The following is a 17282-nucleotide window of genomic DNA, read 5'->3' as shown; positions in this document are numbered from 1 at the left end:
CTTCTTGACCTGCAATCTTCTTCCCGACCTCTCCGACCCCACCCCCTCTCCGGCCTATCACCCTCACCTTAACCTCCTTCCACCTATCGCATTCCCAATGCCCCTCCCCCAAGTCCCTCCTCCCTACCTTTTATCTTAGCACACCCTCCTTATTCCTGAAGAAGGGCTTATGCCCGAAATGTCGATTCCCCTGTTCCTTTGATGCTGCCTGACCTGCTGCGCTTTTCCAGCAACACATTTTTATGCTGGTGTAAGAGTTTGTCTGGAGTACTATGAGCAGCTTTGGTCCCTAGTTTAAGAAAGACATCATTTCATTGGAGGCAGTTTAGCACTGGTCTATTAGGATGATCCCTGGTATGCAAGGATTGTCTTATGAGTAAAGGCTAAATGGGTTGTGATTCTCCTCACTGGGGTTCAGAAGAATGAAAGGGGATCTCTTTGAAAAGTATATCATAAGGGACTTGATAGAGAAATACTGAGGAAGAATTGTTGCTCTCATGCTGACAATAGGGCATAGTCTCAGAACAAAGAGGTATCACTTTATGACAGATGAGGAGGAATTTCTTCTCTCTGAAAGTCTTTGGAACTCCTTGCTTTCGACAGTTGTGGGTGCAATGTCCTTGTGCATATTTAAGGCTGAGATAAATAGATTCTTGATGAGCAGGAGAATCAAGGATTACGGGGAACGAGTAGGCAAGGTTACATAAGGAATGTTGGCTCAACCATGATCCTCTTGAATGCTGGAGCACGTTCGAGAGGCTGAAAGGTCTACTCCAGTTCCTTTTCCTTTTAACCATATGGTTATACCATCACCAAAATGATCTTCTCTGAACAAAAAAATACCAAATTGTCAATATCTGAAATCAGGAAAAAACCCAGAAATTGCTGGAAAAATTCAGCAGGGCTGGCTGGACCCAAAATGCTTTCTCGCCACAGATGCTGCCAGATCTGCTGAGTTTTCCCAACAATTCCTGTCTTCATTGCCAAAATAATTTTTCCTTCACTGCATTCATTTAGGCCAACTGAGAGGAAGTATAGGTATAGGGAAGAGACTTACAGATGTTTGAGCAATGTGGGGTCTAATGAGATGTGTTCCAGAGACAGAGGAGAAGTCGTGGCTTGGTGAGAGTCTCACAAAGCACATCTTTAGACTATGGGAGGAAGCCAGAGTACCTGGAGGAAACCCACACAGACACAGGGAGAATGTGCAAATTCCACACAGTCACCCAAGGCTGGAATCGAACCTCAGTCTCTGCCACTGTAAGGCAGTAATGCTAACCACTGAGTCACCTCTATTACCATGCCTTTGGAGATACTGGTGAAGAAATGAAAGGCATCCAGGTTAGACTCAAACTGAAACCAGATATTTGACCTACTGTTCCGTGTGCCATCTGTCTGAAAGTGAGGCAGAACTAATGAGATTGGTGGATAATGGCATACTTGAACCAGTAAATGACCAGTGATTGGGCAATGCTGATCTTACTTGTTTTAAAACACCAAAAGAGAAAATGCTGGAAAATCTCAGCAGGTCTGGCAGCATCTGTAAGGAGAGAAAAGAGCTGACGTTTCGAGTCTAACTGACCCTTTGTCAAAGCTTATTTACTGAGACTTGCTTTAAAACACAATGGATCAATCTGAATCTGTGGTAACTTCAAATTTATGTTAATCCAGCAGTAAATACGCATTGCCCTTGCTCGGTGGCTGGACAAGGGGGCAAACATTTGCAAACATGGATATTTTTGCAGGTTTACTTGCAGATGGGAGTGGCTGCTGAGTTCCAACACCTGCTGACTATAGTGACTCATTGGGGTTTCATTCACTATGAAAGATTCCCCTTTGGGATTATGCCAGTCCCAGCCTTTTTTCAGAGACCCATGGACCATGTCCTAAATTGGGAGACAGTCAGGTCTGTAGATGCTGGAGATCAGTGTTGAAAATGCATTGCTGGAAAAGCACAGCAGGTCAGGTAGCATCTGAGGAGCAGGAGAATTGATGTTTTGGGCTGGCGCCCTTCATTCCGGATGACTTTTGCATAGAAGATTGTGTAATGACTTCAAAAGGGTTGCCAAATTTTGAATGAGTTTCTTATAATAGCTTTTGAGACCCTGGAAAGACCTTAATGGGATCATAATAGGCCATTTTTGCCTCTAGAATTCCTGATGAAGGGCTCTACCTGAAACGTCAATTTTCCTGCTCCTTGGATGCTGCCTGACCTTCTGTGCTTTTCCGGCAACACACTCAACCATGTCCTAAATTGACTTAAATGGGCCCAGTATTACTTCAATGATATCTTGATTGCCAGCTCCACAGAAGGAGAGCACCTGAGAAATCTGGAGGAGACCTAAAAAGGGCTGCATCGTACTCCAGGCTAACAGTAACAAAAAAAAATAACTTCTTCCAGAATGCGATGGAATACATAAAGCACATCTTTGCACAAATAGGACACATCATCGACAACAATGGGCTTCACAAGAATCAAAAACAATGGAAGCAAAAATGGCCAACTATGTCCCCATTAAGGTCTTTCCAGGATCTCAAAGGTTATTATGGTAAACTCATTCAAAATTTGGCAACCCTTTTGAAGCCGTTACACAATCTTCAATGCAAAAGTCAGCCTTGGAAATTAAACCCGGGCGGTGAGTGGGTGTTTTCTTTCTGTTAAACAGCCACACTAGAGGTTGGATATTTTGGTTCACTTTGACCCTAGTTTGCCTTTGCATATGATGTCTCACCTCACGGAATTGGTGCAGTGCTGTTGGGCAACCTACCCAATGAACAGAAACTTGCTGAGGCAAGATATGCTTAACTGGAGAAGGAGACCCTCAGTATCATTTTTGGTGTGAGGAAATTGTATTACTACTTATATGGTCACCACTTTGCACTTCTCATGGGTTAGCAGCTCCTCACAACAATCTTCGACCCGCACACTGGGATTCCCTCAATAGCAGTCAGTTGGCATCAGAACTGGGCTCCACTCATCCTGGTGCACTTTTGCAATACAAAATACAGGCACTTGCCTTGCGGCATTGTCGCTAGACAATTAATCCAGAGACCTAGGTAACATTTTGGGAACTCTGGTTCAAATCTAGCCATGGCAGATGGTGAAACTGAATTCAGCAAAATCCAGGATCAAGAATCTAAGGATGCCCATGAAACCATTGCTAATTATCAGAAAGCACCCAACTGGTTCACTTTGGGAAAGAATTCTGCCATCTTTATCTTTGTTGTATATGTGAATGCAGACCCACAGTAACGTGGTTAACTCTAATCTGTTCTCTGGGAAACTGAGGCGCATGTAATAAATAGCCAGTGATGTCCAGATCATGTTAATGAATAAAAACAACATGCAAATGCAGATGCATTGTGCAGGCTTTCCCCGCCCTCAAGTGAAGGGGCTTGATGATTCCTTACTTCTCCCAATCTGAAAGTGTGCAGGTGATGGTGACACAAGTGAACAATGGTACCAGAAATAACCCCATATTAAGCCATGTGATGATTCTGATTCGAAAAAGGAGGGCTGGCTGGATCCACCCAGAACTCAAGCCACACATATCCTGATGGTGGGAGCTGTTGGTTCAGAATAGTGCTCTACTATCAAAATGACAGTGATCATCCCTCCTCTGGGGCAATCCAAAGGTGGTTAAGATGAAAGGGACTATACTTTGGTCTTCTGCCTCGGAACACTTCAATCCCAGGGCATCAATGTGGACTTCACCAGTTTCCTCATTTCCCCTTCCCCCACCTCACCCCAGTTCCAAACTTCCAGTTCAGCACTGTCCCCATGACTTGTCCTACCTGCCTATCTTCTTTTCCACCTATCCACTCCACCCTCCTCCCTGACCTATCACCTTCATCCCCTCCCCCACTAACCTATTGAACTCTATGCTACTTTCTCCCCACCCCCACCCTCCTCCCAATTATCTCTCCACCCTTCAGGCTCCTCTCTGCCTTTATTCCTGATGAAGGGCTTTTGCCCGAAACGTTGATTTTACTGCTCCTCGGATGCTGCCTGAACTGCTGTGCTCTTCCAGCACCACTAATCCAGAATATACTTTGGTGGTCAAATTTAGATGTCCCGATCAAATAAAAGGCCAGCTTGTGCCAGGCTTGCACCATTACAATCTTGGGAATGGCCCAGGATGCCAGAGGATCATGTCCAGACTAACCTTTGTAACCCTTTTGAGGGTCAAATGCTGTTATTAGTAGTTAATGCTCATTCTCAGTGACTAGAGATAGTGGTAATGAAGCCCACATTCCATTTCTTGACAATTGAGAAAGTAGGTGAAGTGTTTGTGAGGTTCACTAATCCTAAGCAGGTTGTCAATGACAATGGACCATAATTGCTCATGCAGGAACTTATGAAATACAATGGCATTCAGCATATTAAATCGGCGCACTCGATTAATGGTTGTGCAGGAAGATTTATGCAATCATTAAAGCATTAAGTGAAAATGTCAAAGGGAGAGGTTTGCTGTTCATCAAGTTGACAGCAAACACATACCAAATACATCCTTTGCCATTACCCAGCACTCACTAGCATATATGCTGTTTAAAAGGAAATTATGAATCATATTTGACCTGTTGCTACCTGAAGAAATGTGTAACATTGTCAAGAAATATCAATTGGTCCAGATAGCTAGGAGGGAAATGATCTCCAAGAGCGCCTCTTTTCATTAAAGTGACCATTGACTGACAAAGCAACCTGCTAAAGTCCTGGATAGACAGGTCCCAATTGCTACCCACTCCAGAGCCAGGGTAAGATCATGTGGCAAGGACATGGTGACTAGCTGTAAGCAGCACATCCCTATGTGTTGGAACTACCCATCAATACAGGGGTCTCAAGAAGAGGCTTCTGCCTTACTTTATGAAGGTAACACACTCCCTTGCTTTTAAGACTCCTGCATTAAAATTAATGCTACCTTGTGGCCTAACTTGATTAAATTTTCACTGCTTTCTATACTGATTTGATTATTCTTCTATACTTATCTGTGCATCACCATTTAAATTACCTCCATTTTCCATTCCATCCTCCTGCAAATTCATTTGAAGACCCAGCAACAGCACGAGCAAATCTCCTCGCAAGGATATTGGTCCCGTCCCAGCACAGGTGCAATCCTTCAGATTTATATGAATCCCAACTTCTCCAAAAATAGATCTAGTAATCTAGGAATCTACAGTCCTCCCTTTTGCTGCAACTCTTCAGCCAAACATTTATCTGTTCAGTCTGGCTATTCCTATAGTCATTAGGACATGGCATTGGGAGAAGTCCAGAGATTACGAACTTTGAGATCCAGCTTTTTAATCTGCCACCTAGGTTCTGAAATTCTTGTTGCAAGACCTGCTCTCTCTTTTTACCTATGTCGCTGGGTCATGACCGTTTTGCCCTCTCACTTGAGAATGCCCTGAAGCTGTTCAGCGATATCTTTGTCTCTGGCACCAGGAGCTAACACACCATCCTGTAGACAGGACCACTGGTCTATACCTTTCACTATTGCATCTCCTACCACTATTGTTTTCTCTCGCTCTTTCTGCTTCCCTTTATGCACCTGGTCTATGACTGCACTCTCCAGAGAAACCACCATTTTTCAATGCAACAAATCTGTCCTTGAGTGAACTGCACTCTTGTGCTTTCTAGACTACCTCTCTGCTACTGTTCTTATAGAGTCATAGAGCCATGCAGTACAGAAACAGACACTTCGGTCCAACCAGTCCATGCCAGACCCTAAACTACTCCCACCTGCCTGCTCCTGTTCTATATCTCTCCAAACCTTTCCTATTCATGTATACCTATCCAAATGTTTTTTATTCGATGCAATTATATCTGCATCCATTACTTCCCTCAGGAGATCCATTCCACATGCAAGCCACCCTGTGTAAAAAAAATTGCCTCTCATTTTTTAAAAAAATCCCTCTCCTCTCACCTTAAAAATGTCCCCCGAGTTTTAAAATTCCCCCACCCTAGCGATAAAACAACTACCAATTTCTCTATCTATGCATCTCATTATTTTATAACTTCTATTCGGTCCCCTCTCAACCTCCTACACTCTAGTGGAAAAACATTCCAGCCTTTTCTTATAACTCAAACTTTCCATACCTGACAATATCTTAGTAAATCTTTTCTGAACTCCCTCCAGTTTTAATAATACCCTTCCCATAACTGGGCAACAAGAGCTGGTACTCCAGAAGAGGCATCACCAATGTCCTGTACAACCACAACATGACTTCCCAACTCCTATACTCAAAGGACTGAGCAATGAAGGCAAGTGTGCCAAATGTCTTTTTAACCATCCCTGTGTGATGCAAACTTCAAAGAATTATGTACCTCCACTCTTGAGTCCCCCATTCTACAACACTATCTAAAGCCCTATCTTTACTTGCATTAATCCTTTGGCTGGTGATTCCCCAATTCCCCTCTAACTGTACTTCTTAAACTGCAGTGTAACCAGGTCTAAAAATGTGGTATACACACAATTGTCAGCCTCACAGATACAGTGTTTTTCCTCCAGTTGACACTCAGGCTTCAAAAATTGGTGCAGCATTTCCTGCACATGTGATCATCCAGACTGCCACTCTAAACCTATGCCCTCTGGTTCTAGTCTCCCCCACCCCAGGGAAAAGACTTTGTCTATTTGCCCTATCCATGCCCCTCATGATTTTAAAAACCTCTAAAAGGTCACCCCTCAGCCTCCGATGCTCCAGGGAAAACAGCCCCAGCCTATTCAATCTCTCCCTGTAGCTCAAATCCTCCAACCCTGGCAACAGCCTTGTAAATCTTTTCTGAACCCTTTGAGGTTTCATAACATCTTTCCGATAGGAAGGAGACCAGAATTGCACGCAATATTCCAAAAGTGGCCTAACCAATGTACTGTACAGCCACAACATGACCTCCCAACTCCTGTACTCAATAATCTGACCAATAAAGGAAAGCATACCAAACGCCTTCCTCACTATCCTATCTACCTGCGACTCAACTTTCAAGGAGCTATGAACCTGCACTCCAAGGTCTCTTTGTTCAGCAACACTCCCTTGGACCTTACCATTTAGTGTATAAATCCTTTTAAGATTTGCTTTCCCAAAATGCAGCATTTCACATTTATCTAACTCCCTCTGCCACTCCTCAGCCCATTGGCCCATCTGATCAAGATCCCGCTGTAATCTGATTTAACCTTCTTCGCTGTCCACGCCAATTTTGGTGCCATCTGCAAACTTACTAACTGTACCTCTTGTGCTCGCATCCAAATCATTTATATAAATGACGAAAAGTAGAGGACCTAGCATCGATCCTTGTGGCACTCCACTGGTTACAGGCCTCCAGTCTGAAAAACAACCCTCCACCACCACCCTCTGTCCTCTACCTTTGAGCCAATTCTGTATCCAAATGATCAGTTCTTCCTGTATTCCATGAGATCTAACCTTACTAACCAATCTCCCATGGGGAACATTGTTGAACACCTTACTGAAGTCCATATAGATCACATCGACTGCTCTACCCTTATCAATCCTCTTTGTTACTTCAAAAAATTCATAGAGTCATATCGCACAGAAAAAGACTCTTCAGTCCAACTCATCCATATTGACCAGATTTCCCAGACTAATCCCATTTGTCTCTATTTATCTCATATCCCTCCAAATCTTTCCTATTCACATGCCTGTTTTTCAAATGTTGTAAGTGTATCTGCATCCATCACTGCCTCTGGCAGTTCATTTCACACATGAACCACCTTCTGTGTGTAAAAGTTGCCCCTCAGGTCTCTTTTAAATGTTTCTTCTCTCACCTTAAAAGTGTGACCTTTAGTTTTGAACTCCCCTGCCTTAGGGAAAACTCCTTTGCTATTCAACTTATCCATGTCCCTCATGATTTTATTAACCTCTCTAAGGTCACTCCTTGAAATTCTATATCCAGGGAAAAAAAAAATCCCAACGTGTCCAGCCTCTCCTTTGAGCTCAAACCCTCCCATATTTACAACAGCAGGTCCAAATCTAGAAATACTGCAGTGGGAAATCATGGAGTCATAAAGTCAAACATCATAGAAAACAGGCCCACTATATGACAACCAACAAACACTAAACCAGACTTTTCTAAACCCCTTGCTCCTCACCATGCCCTAGCCTTAGACACGCCTGCCGTGGGGAAGAGATTCTCATGATCTACCCCATCAATGCCTTGCATAATTTTGCATACCTCAATCAGGTAACCCCTCAGCCTCCTCTGCTCCAAGGAAAACAAATCCAGCCTATGCGATCTCTCCTCATAGCTGAGACTTTTCATCTCAGGCAACATCCTGGTGAATCTCTTCTGAGCTCTCCCCAGTGCAATCACATCCTTCCAATAGCGTGGTGCCCAGAACTACACGCATATTCCATCTTTGGCCAAACCAATGATGTATAAAGTTGTAACAAGACTTCCTTGCTCCTATATTCCATGCCCAACTAATGAAGGCAAGCATCCCATATGGCTTCTTCACCGGCCTACCTGTGCTCAAACCTTCAGGGATCCATTGCCTTGCACACCTTTGTTCTTTTGTCCTCCTAGTGACCTACCGTTGATTATGTCTAGCCTTCCCTTATTAGATCTCCAAAAATGCATCACCCCTTACTTTTGGGATTAAATTTCATTGGTCATTGCTTTATCTAATGTCAGACTGTCCTCCTCACTATCATCAACACCAATAACTTTTGTGTCTTCTACAAACTTTAAAATTAAAACTTTTACATTCATATCTAAGTCATTAATGTACACAGCAATCAGAAAAGGTTCCAGCACCAATCGTTGTGCTACATCACTGATCACAGATCTTATTTAAAAAGCAACCCTCTGCCAACACTCCTTGCTTCCTATTTATAAACTAACTTTGGATCTAGTTTACTAACGTGTCTTGAATCCCAAGAGCTCATACCTTTTTAATTAGTCTTCCATGTGGGACCTAATCATAGGTCTTATAGAATATAATGTGAAAAACATCAACTGCATTTCCCTCATCAAGATATTTCGTCACCTTTTTTAAAAAAAACCTCAATGTCTTTCTCCTTTGTGAATACAGGTGAGAAGACAGCATTTAAAACCTTACCCAATTCCATTGGCTCCACTGGCCGGTTGTCCTGTTGGTGCTTAAGAGGTCCCACTCTTTCCCTGGCAATCCTCTTACCCTGAATATACTTATAAAAAAACCTTTGAGTTTTCCTTGATGCAATCTGCCAAAAATATTTTGGCACCCTCCTTCGACTGACTGAACTGGTCCTCACCTTGAACAACTTCTCTTTCAAATCCTCCCACTTCCTCCAAACCAAAGGAGTAGCCATGGGCACCCGCATGGTCCCCAGCTATGCCTGCCTCTTCGTAGGATATGTGGCAAAGTCCATCTTCTGCAGCTACACTGGCACCACCCCCCACTTTTTCCTCCGCTACATCGATGACTGTATCAGCGCTGCCTCGTGCTCCCATGAGGAGGTTGAACAGTTCATCCACTTCACCAACATCTTCCACCCCAACCTCAAATTTACCTGGACCGTCTCAGACTCCTCCCTCCTCTTCCTCGACCTCTCCATTTCTATCTTGGGTGACCGACTCAACACGGACATTTCCGACAAACTGACCGACTCCAACAGTTACCTAGATTACACGTCCTCCCACCCTGCCCCCTGAAAAACCCCATCCCATATTCCCAATTCCTTCGCCTCCACCACATCTGCTCCCAGGTGGACCAATTCCAATATCGAACAACGCAGATGGCCTACTTCTTCAAAGACCACAATTTCCCATCAGACGTGGTTGATGATGCTCTCCACCGCATCTCCTCCACTTCCCACTCCACCGCCCTTGAACCCTGCCCCTCCAATCGCAACCAGCACAGAACCCCACTGGTCCTTACCTACCACCCGACCAACCTCCAGATACATTGTATCATCCTTCGTCATTTCCGCCTCCTCCAAGGATATGTATCCCTCCAATCCCCTATCAGCGGTCAGAAAAGGCTACTCCCGCCGTGACTCCCTCGTCAGGTCCACATCCCCCACCAACCCAACCTCCACTCCCGGCACCTTTCCCTGCAACCACAAGAAATGCAAAACTTCCTCCCACACCTCCCCCCTCACTTCCTTCCAAGGCCCCAAGGGATCCTTCGATATCCGTCACAAATTGACCTGCACCTTCACACCCATCATTTACTGCATCCGCTGCACCCGATGTAGCCTCCTCTACATTGGGGAGACCGGCCGCCTACTTGCGGAAAGTTTCAGAGAACACCTCTGGGACACCCGCACCAACCAACCCAACCACCTAGTGGCTGAAAAATTTATCTCCCCGTCCCACTCCGCCAAGGTCATGCAGGTCCTCCTCCCTACCTTTTATCTTGGCCTGCTTGGCACATCCTCCTCATTCCTGAAGAAGGGCGTATGCCCGAAACGTCGATTCTCCTGCTCCTTGGATGCTGCCTGACCTGCAGCGCTTTTCCAGCAACACATTTTCAGCAAAAATATTTTGTACCCTGGCAATCCTTTTACCCTGAATATACTTATTAAAAAACCTTTGAGTTTTCCTTGATGCAATCTGCCAAAAATATTTATACCCTATCTTGTCCCCCAAATTTCCATTTCAAGCACCCTCCTGCTCTCTCTATACTTTTCAAGGACCTCTCCTGCTTTTAATGCACTATACCTGATATACACTTCATTCCTTTTCTTTATCAAATACTTCATATCTCTTGGCATCCACTGTTCCCTATCCTTCCCCTTCACTCTTGCATGATCATGCTGGCCCTGAGTTCCCACTTTTAAAAGATTTTCATTTTCCAAAGTCATTGGTTCCAACTAGCTGCTGCCAGTCTATGTTTGTCAGGTCCCACCTAATGACATTGAAATTAACCTTTCCCTAATTTAGACATGTAACTTCTGACTACCCTTATCCCTTTCCATGATGACCTTAAAACGTACAAAATTATGTTCACTACCTCAAAATGCACAATCACTGAAACTTCAACCACTTGACTCCCTTCATTCTGTAGAATTAGACTCACATTGCCACATATCTACTAGAACTACCGGCATACTGTCACAAAAAAACTCTCCTGGATGCGCATTAAAAATTGCACCCCATTTAATCCTTTCACGCTATGATGACCTTAGCAAATGTTGGCAAAGTTGAAGTCCCCTACAAGCCCTCTGTTTCTCTTGCACTCTTCTGTGATTTGTCTACTGATCTAGTGTATCCCAGGACTTTGTGGGATGTTAGGAAGAAAATTGTGGGGCCCCTTACTGAAATATTTGTGTCATCTATAACTACAGGTGAGGTGCCAGATGACTAGAGAGTGGCTAATGTTGTGCCTTTGTTTAAGAAGGGATGTAAGGAGAGGACTGAAAACTATAGGCTTATGAGTCTGACTTCAGTGGTGAGTAAACTGTTGGAAATGATTCTGGAAGACAGGATTCATGTGCATTTGGAGAAGAAAGGATTGATTTGAGATAGTCAGCATTGTTTTGTGTGAGGGAAATTGTGTCTCACAACTTTGATTGAGTTTTTTGAGGAAGTAACCAAGAAGATTGACAAGGCCAGAGTGATAGACATTGTTTAGTTGGACTTTCACAAGAGTCCAAGTGTAGACTGATTAATAAAGTTAGATCACATGGGATTCAGGATGGTACAAAATTGGGTTAACAGCAACAGACAGACAATGATGGTGCAGGGTTGTTTTTCAGACTGGAGCCCTGTGACCAGCAATATTCCACAGGGATCAGTGTGAGGTCCATTTTTGTTTGTCATTTATATAAATGATTTAGATGACAATATAGAAAGCATGGTTACTAAGTTTGTGGATGACACTAAAATGGGTGGTATAGTGAATAGTGAAGAAGGTTATCACAGAGATTTTGATCAGTTCGGTCAATGGGCTGAAGAGTGGCAGATGGAGTTTAATTTGGATAAATGTGAGGTTGAAAACATATATGTTCACTTTAAAATAGAGAATATTTTCTGAATATTGAAGTAAACTTAAAGTGCAGGCTCAACAGCCCAAATAGAAAGGCTGAGAAATGAGCTGTTCCAAAGTAGATACATATAACAATTGGCTGTTAAATGGATACCTGAGTTTTGGTTGCTGATTTGACAAGAACTTGAATTTAACCAATTAGTTGAAATTATGTCCAGGTTGCTAAAAAACAATCAAGTTTCAATTTATTGTTTTGATAACATCGGACCAATGATAGGAAACAATTTTGGGGGCATAAAAATGTGGGCATTTTGAAAATTGATCAGAGTAACTATTACCCATCAGGTGAACAACTGTTGTAGAGCTGGACAGCTAACTGCCTGTCTAAACTCTTGCTCTCAAAAAATTTAGAAGACACTCTCTATCAAAGGTACCTTTTCCTGTCAAAAATACATGCAGTAAAAAGAAAGATGACAACCAAGGGAGATCATCAGCCACATGATTGAAGACAGTGGAGAAGATAGAGACAATGTGGACTTGAGATTAAGTTAATGCAATGTTTAACAATTGTGTTATTGGAACAGCGTATTAATAGGACTGTGCTCAGTTAAGAGAGTGAGTGTTTGGTTTGTTAAAAATTTAGTGTTCTGCTAGGAAAATAAATTGCTATTTTCTTTAAATAGTGGAATTAGGCGTTCTCTTTCACTCCCTCACACATTTAACAGATTGCGAGTTGAGGTGAGCTTCTCTGCCTGTTTGGTTTCAATTAACAGAAAGGTTCGACCTCCACATCTTAACAGTTTGGGAGCTTGTCATCTGGGATTTGGACAGGTTTGGGGTACAAAAGATCTCAGTAGATTGAAATATTTGGCAATTAGTGTTCTAAAAATTGTTTAATTTTGGTTACACTGGCTAGTTAAATTAGTCCAAAGATGTGCAGGTTAGATGAATTGGCCATGCTAAATTGCCCGCAGTGTTAGGTGCATTAGTCAGGGGTAAATGTAGAGGAATGGGTCTGGGTGGGTTACTCTTCGGAGGGTCAGTGTGGACTTGTAGGGCCGAAGGTACTGTTTCCATACTGTCAGGAATCTAATCTAATCTAATCAAAAAAAGTGAGGGAAATGGCTCTTAGGAACATAAGAACAAGAGAATCAGGAGCAGGAGTAGGCCGTCCGGCCCTTCCAGCCCATTCTGTCATTCAATAAGCTCATGGCTGATGTTTCTGTGGCCTCTGCTCCACTTAACCTGCCCTCTGACCATAAACTTTGAATCTGGTACTGTTAAACGATTATCTATCTTAGCCTCAAAAACAGTTACTGAGGAAGCCTCAACCAATTCACTGGGCAAGGAATTCCATAGATTTACAAGCCTTTGTGTGAAGAAGTTCTTTCTGAATTCAATCCTAAGTCTCTCCCCCAATTTTGAGGCTATACCCTCTTGTTTCAGTTTCACCCACCACTGGAAACATCCTCTCTCTACTTCTCGATTCCCTTCACAATTTTATATGTGTCTCTAAGATCCCAACTCATTCTTCTAAATTCCAGTGAATATAATCCCAGTCTACTCAGCCTCTCCTCAAAAGCCAACCCCCCTCAACTCTGGAATCATCCTAGTGAACCCCCTCTGCACCCCCTCCAGTGCCAGTACATCCTTTCTCAAATAAGGAGACCAAAACTGCACACTGTACCCCAGGTGTGGCCTCACCAACACCCTGTACAGCTGCAACATAACATCCTTGCTTTTAAACTCAATCCCTTTAGCAGTGAAGGACAAAACTCAATTTACCTTCTTAATCACCTGTTACACCTGCAGAAACCCAGGTCCCTCTGCACATAGGGTGCTTCAATTTCTTACCATTCAAGTATTAGTCCTATTTATTGTTATTCCTTCCAGAATGCATGACTTCACATTTAGTAATGTTGTACTCCATCTGCTAGACCTTTGCTTGTTCACTTAAACTATCTATGTCCCTTTGCAAAGTTTCACAGTCATCTGCACACTTTGCTGTATCACTCATCTTAGTGTCATCCGCAAATTTTGACATACTACACATAGCCCACAACTCCAAGTGGCCTTTGTAAATTGTGAATAACCACAGTCCTGACACTGATCCCTGAGGCACACCACTAGACACTGATTGTTAAAAAGGGTCTGGGGTTTGAAAATGCTTCCCAAATTTGCCAAGAAAGTTAAGAAAGACAGAGGAAAGATATACTTTTAGAATTAGCAAGTAGATTAGAATTGGGTTTAACCAGGGACAAAAGGAAAGCTAAAATTGTAATGGAGCTGGTCAAGCACTTAGGTACAGCAGAGAAACAGACAAATGCAATGGAATTAGAAAAAAAAACCTAAAGTTACAACTGAGACAACCCAAGCTAGAAGGAAAAGGGAGAGAAGGTTCTTCGCTGAGCAAAGAGTGAAAGAGAAGAAAAGACTAGTTAAAAGTCACATGCAACACCAGGTTATAGTTCAACAGGTTTATTTAGAAGCACTAGCTTTCGGAGCACTGATCCTTCATCAGGTGGTTGTAGAGCAGAATCATAAGACACAGTATTTCTAGCAAAAGGTTACAGTGTCAAGCAACTGAAACGATATATTGAACAAACCTAGATTGCCGTTAAGTCTTTCATCTTTTCGTTCATTAATATGTAACATTAAATGTAGATTAATATGTAGATGAAAGACTTAACAGCAACCTAGGTTTGTTCAATATAACGTTGCACTTGCATGATAGTGTGATCTTTCTCTTATGATCCTGCTGCACAGCTACCTGATGAGGGAGCAGTGCTCCAAAAGCTAGCGCTTCCAAATAAACCAGGTGTTATATGATTTTTATACTTTGTCCACCTCAGTCTAACACCGGCTCCTCCACATCAAGAAAAAGAAAGGGAGAAAAGGTTCTTAGCTGAGCAAAAAGGGAGAAAAATTTAATTTTAGGAGTTGCAAATTAGTCAGGAAAGTCAAGTTGACAGGATGGTGATAAAGGGAGAAGGTAGGGATCTATACAAATATGTTAAAACATTGTTACATTTCGATGAGAAAGATATTGAAGTCTTCTATATTCCGTTTGAAAAATTGGCCAGGCTGATGGCATGGCCAGAGAACTTATGGGCAATGCCAGTTCAGATGTAATGGTACGGGAAAAACCTGAACTGGTTAGCCAGAGCCAGAGGTGTTTAGTCCTGACAGGCTGATGGACTTACAACTGAAAGATGAGACAATGAAAAATATATATTATGAGGCATACCCAGAAGGGGAATCAGAATATATTCCCAAGGGTTATTATCCTAAGGATCGAATTATAAGACCAAAATGGAGACTACGGCAGGTCAGTACAGAAGAGAAATGGGTGGAAGTGCACCAGATTGTGTTGTTGGTAGCATATAGACAGGAAGTGCACAGCAATTCAGGCAGCATCCGAAAAGCTTCGAAATCGACGTTTCGGGCAAAAGCCCTTCATCAGGAAGGGCTTTTGCCCGAAACGTCGATTTCAAAGCTTTTCGGATGCTGCCTGAATTGCTGTGCTCTTCCAGCACCACTGATCCAGAATCTGGTTTCCAGCATCTGCAGTCATTGTTTTTACCTTATAGACAGGAAGTGTTGCAGGCAGCACAAGAATTACCAGTAGGTGGTCATCTAGGTATGAGGAAGACTCAGGCCTAGGTACAAAAGCCCTTCTATTGGCCTGAACTGCATAAGAACCTGGTTAATTTTTGCCATACATGTCATACGTGCCAAATCGTAGGTAAGCCACAGACAGTAATAAAACAAGTGCCTTTGTTGCCAATTCCCACATTGCCAATTCCCTCCATTTCTTTCTTGGGTAGAGAATTCCAAAGATTGGTGATCCCTGGAGAGATCTTAAATGGGAAATCTCTTAACTGTAAACTGTGCCCATCACTTCGAAACTCCCCCCATGAGGAAAAGTATCCTCAGCGCTTACTTTGTGAAACTTTGTCCCAGTTAGAACACCTCTCATTTTTCTAAATTTCGGTGTGTGTAGTCCCAACTTATTCAATGTTAGCGTATAAGGCAACCACTTCAACCCATGCACCAACCTAGTGAACCTCACCTGAATTGCTTCCAAAGAACCTGCTTAAAAATGGAGGTCAAAACAATACATAACCTTTTTAAAAAACATTCAACTATGGGATCTACTAATCATTAGTTGGACCATAATTGTGTTCTCTCATTGCCCTTGAGAAGGTAGTGGTGAGCTGGCTTCTTGAACCATTGTATTTGATACACCAATAATGGGGAGATAATAGCCTAGTGGTATTATCACTGGACTATTAATCCAGAGACTCAGGTAATGTTCTGGGAACCTGGGTTCGAATCCCTCTGCAACAGATGGTGTAATTTGAACAATGTTTTTAAAAAATCTGGAATTAGAAGTCCAATGACCATGAATCCATTGTTGATTTTTGGAAAAATCCTTCTGGTTCACTACAGTCCTTGAGGGAAAGCAACCACCATCCTTACTTGGTCTGATCTGTGTGTGACTCCAGACCCACAGCAAAGTGGTTGACTATTAACTGTCCTCTGGGATGGGCAATAAATGCCAGCCTAGCCAGCAACACCCTCATCCAGTGAAGGAATAGGAAAAATGCCATTAAGGGCCCTGGAGGAACAGAGATATATTTCCAAATCAGTATGGTGTGCATCTCAGAGGGGAGCTTGTAGATGATGGTGTTCCCTTGTATCTGCTGCTCCCGTCCTTCTAGATAGTAGTTGTCATGTGTTTGATTAGTATTGAGTATGAGGCCTTAGAGAACTTCTGCAGTGCATCTTGTAGATAGTACATGCTACTGCTACTGTACATCAACGGTGGATGGATGAATGTTCGTTGGAGTGGTGCCAGTCAAGATGTCTTCTGTGTCCTGGCTGTATCAAAGCTTTTTGAGTGCTGTTGAAACTGAAATTATCCAGGCAAGTTGGGATTCTATCATCATACTCCTGGCTTGTGGCTTGTAGAAAGTGGACAGCCTTTGGGGAGTCAGATGGTGAGTCAGGAGTTTGACGGGGGAATGGAACATAGAATTGATGTAAAGTCAGGCACAAGGTCCAATCAGATATCAAAGGAATGCTAGGAGAGTCCAGTAGGTGAAGAAGGCATGGGCATGATAAGGCACATTGGAGGTCAACAAAGCTAAATTGTATCTAGGCAGGCAGATAAACTTAGAGCATCAATTAACACGTGGCAATATGATATTGTTGCAATCACAGACATGGTAGAAGGAAGGACAGGGCGAACAGCCCAACATTCCAAGATATAGAAGTTTCAGGTGAGATGACAGGGTGGGGGTTGGAAGTAAGAGAGGTAGGGCATTGCACTATTAATAAAGGAGACCATCACTGCAG

Source organism: Chiloscyllium plagiosum, chromosome 1 (assembly GCF_004010195.1).
Source record: "Chiloscyllium plagiosum isolate BGI_BamShark_2017 chromosome 1, ASM401019v2, whole genome shotgun sequence".
NCBI lineage: Eukaryota > Metazoa > Chordata > Chondrichthyes > Orectolobiformes > Hemiscylliidae > Chiloscyllium > Chiloscyllium plagiosum.
The sequence above is the reverse complement of the archived record's forward strand: the minus strand, read 5'-3'. Positions refer to the sequence as shown.